This window comes from Aedes albopictus, chromosome 3 (genome assembly GCF_035046485.1).
Source record: "Aedes albopictus strain Foshan chromosome 3, AalbF5, whole genome shotgun sequence".
Taxonomy (NCBI): domain Eukaryota; kingdom Metazoa; phylum Arthropoda; class Insecta; order Diptera; family Culicidae; genus Aedes; species Aedes albopictus.
In genome coordinates this window covers 144,036,993-144,040,888 of record NC_085138.1, presented here as the reverse complement: position 1 = coordinate 144,040,888, position 3,896 = coordinate 144,036,993, and positions in this window count along the sequence as shown.

The following is a 3,896-nucleotide window of genomic DNA, read 5'->3' as shown; positions in this document are numbered from 1 at the left end:
GGGCCCCTCTCCTGCAGCACTCCACCACACCTGTCCTCCACTGCGTCCTGGATACTGTGCGCGATGGCGGCGAGCAGTCCTTCGTACAGCTAGCGTACGCGATGGCGGCGCACGGTACTCTACACCGCTATGAACAACGGCAACGTCCTTCGGGTTTGGGGTGGCACGGGTTCCTGAACCTCCTACGCGTCTCGGTCCTGCCGATATGGTGACGGATCGGCCTTCGGCAAGTTCTGTGCCGGAATTCGCCCAGATGGTCACGGAGACGACGTAGGGAAATCGGTCGGGCACTTTCAAGTCAAAATACGGCGGGGTTCTGTAGTCCACTTAGCACTCACTCTGTCTACTTCTACCAACTTTCTCAAAAACAACACCAACTACTTCCAATTTTCACGTTCTGATCTTCAACTTCTCGAATTTTTCCGACTTCAAACTAACTTTTTCTCTAAAAATCAACTGTCGTAGTCGACGAACTCTGGGCAAGTGCCTGATGATGAAGTCGTCAATAGTCTCGAGGTTCATGACCTCGTTTCTCGGTCATTGCCCTCACCAACAGTCCCGCTTCTTGATGGCCTTTTAGGCCACCCCTCAAGGCCGCCCAGTGGATGGTAACCAGTCCCTCTGGTGGTGGGTTTTTGCACTACGGAATATACTGTAATGATGGGTTGTTTTAGGGTGGTGGAGCCTGATCTTGTCCTATCTAACATATTGGGAGCTTTTAGCTGGGTGGGTCCTACACTAAACACGAGTATTACCTGCCATTTAACTTTTTAACAATTCACGCAGCACAAATCACGAAATTCTCGGCAATACTCACGACACAAAATAACCAACACTTACAGCATGTGTTCCAAATTGACATCAATTTATTTTTTTTACCTTTTTTTTGCGTGTAGGAATCGATTTTTCAATATTTCAATTTTTTACTTAAAAGTTCACACAAATTCGTTAAAGTCACCCATAACACTTCTTTGTAGGTCATGTTATTTTTAAGTTACATTGGTTTAAAAAAAATGGTCAAAAACTTAAGTCCTTTTCAAATATTAGTGTAGAAAAATTAAAAAAAAACAAAGTATGCCAAGTTGCTTTAAAGTATAGTCTTCATACCTACAAAATTCCATTGAATTCTGAGAGGGTGCTGCCAACCCCAAAATCGAGATTGCGGGAAATTCGTCATACACTCTAAAAAAACACGCAACCAAACATGTTCAAAGTGCCATAACTTTTTTGTACATTTTTTTACAACTATAAAAATTTTACAGATGATAGCTAGCAGAATGAACTATATTCTCACAAAAAACCACGAAGGTGAAAAAATAGCTCTTTGAGATATTTAATTTTTAGTAACAAAATTCAGATTTTTCAGAAGAAAAACTAAATAAATTTTTCAATGTGTATTTTTCTGAGAGCCGCCATATATTATTCTACAACTTTGCTGAAGACACCTTCCCGATCGAACAAGCCGTTTCTGTGTTATATTTTTTTATTTGCTTGAGTTCCATTTTTTCATAGGCCCTATTTGATAGTTAGTCGAGACAAAATATGAACTTTTGATATGAAAAATGGTTTCTCACATAAAAAGTAATAGTATACAAAAATATCAAGTAGATTAAAAAACATCGATTAAAATGGATTCGTGCTTGTCCGTGGAAAGCCTCTGCTATCAAAACCCTAAAGTACAGGGGATAGACCACGGTTTCCCAACCTTTGTTTCGCGACCCCCCAACTGCTTGCAGGCACGCTGCCACTGTTCTACGAAAAACGGGGTGACAACAGACTGGGGGGTCGCGAAAGCCAAGGTTGGGAAGCGTTGGGATAGACAAAATGTTCGGGACAGGCAAAATTTTCGCTTTCCAGAAAATAGTCAACTAGCTGTAACTTTTCGAAGATTGTATCAAGAATTCTCAAATTGTCAAGTTGTCAATATTTGGTAAAGGTCGGGCTATTCTCTATGAAGTAAGAAAGATTCTGGTAAAAGACATAATTATTCGAAAGCTAACGATGATATTATATTTGAACTATCCGGATTCACTGAACCGAATGCAATGAAATTTGGAGCATGCCTGTACGGCAATATATTGCTTTTCATAATTTTGAAATAAAAATTGGCCCCTTCGCAGGAAGCCCAAAAGGTGTGGCGGATAAGCACTCGCATAAGCGGGTGAGGCAGCCGTTAGGTGAGGAGCTCAGCCAGGCGTCCCTGAAACCTGGGAAGGGTGGCAATGAAAAGGCTGACCCGTCCCGGATAGAAAGGAACAGGAGATTACAACCATTGTTATGCCCTCAGCCAAGCATGGGAAAACTCATTCGCTCACCCGAATGCTGGCGATGCAAACTAGCAAAAAGAACGCCAACAACCCAATACTGAGTGAGAGTAGGCGCACTAAGAACGAACGCAGCACGAACGGCTCGCCACCGACGCTAACAAAGCGAATCAGGAGAGAAGCAAGTAGAGAGCGAAATGAATCAGCTTGCATCGGTGTATACGAAAAGAACGTTCGCTCTCTCAACTACCGAGTGGCATTCAGCTGATTGAATCAAAACGCACTCACTGATTCAATTCCCAGTACTGAATGCTTCCACTGAGCACTAAATGAACGTTCCAAAACGAATGCTCTCGCACCCGACTCAGAACGCAAACATTCGTTCAATATTGGTTCGTTCGCCTTCGGCACTCAGATTCGGTAGCGATTCATTCGGCTGCCGTTGCTTGCGTCGCCCGGTGCTCGGCGATTAGAAAGAATGGGCAATGAAAGTGGAAAGATTCTGCTTGGCTGGGGGAGAAGCACACTCGCATCAGATTGTGCGTGGATGGGAGTGAGGGATACACAATAAATTAATGATTTTTTCCCATCCTTGCCCTCAGCAACCACTGATTAGGACAAACCATAGGAAGGACCCCCTTTGACGAAAGTTGAGTGATAGAGGAAGAAGATAAATCCACAGGTCGAGGAAGCTAGGGATGTCAAACCAAGGCGTAAAAGAGTAGGTGCCATGCGCGAGAAAGACGACGCGCTCGTCATCATGACCGAACAGTCTAAGTACTCGGACGTCTTGAAGGCGATGCGAAACAACGCCAAGCTCGTAGATCTGGCAGCCGGCGAGTGCAGTATCAAATGCACTCGTACGTGCGAGATGATCCTGGAGCTGAAGCGCGATAAGGAACGCAAGGGCGCCGCCTATAAAAGTTGGAAGAGATACTTGGCGATGAGGTAGAGGTGAGGGCTCTCTCACAAGAGGCGACTGTGAAGGTGCAAAACCTAGACGAAGTTACCGAAGCTCGTCACGGCACTGCGGCAACAGTGCGAGGTGCAGGTTGCCGCGCCGCAGCCGTTAGGCTACGGAAGGGGCCGGCAGGAACACAGGTAACTTTGGTTAGGCTAACTGTGGCGGACGTAAAAAAAGGCCGCTAAAGTAGGGATGATTAAGGTGCGTATGTCATCTGACGTTTTACGAGCCACCGGAGATTTGTTTTAGGTGTCTGAAACCAGTACACAAATCATGGGACTGCAAAGGCCCTGACAGGAGCAAACTGTGAAGGGGATGCGACGCCGAAGGCCATAGGTCACAAAGCTGCATTAGTCTATCCATTTGGCTGACCTGTACAAGGAAAGCCGTGAACAACAGGTATCCAACGGATGGTCCAAGGTTTCCGACCTTCAAGAAAGACGTAAAGACGTGCGTAAAGAACAAATCACAGTGCAGGTAACGCAGCTTAACCTGAACCACTGTGATGCGGCTCAGCAATTGCTTTGTCAGGCGGTTTCTGAGTGGGGGACTAATATCGCCATCATAGCGGGCCCATAACGAGTAGGGGAAAGTGGGATAAGCTGCCATTTTTTTTCAAACTTTCTTCGTTTTCAATGATAAATAGCCTCATTTGATAGGTTTCACAG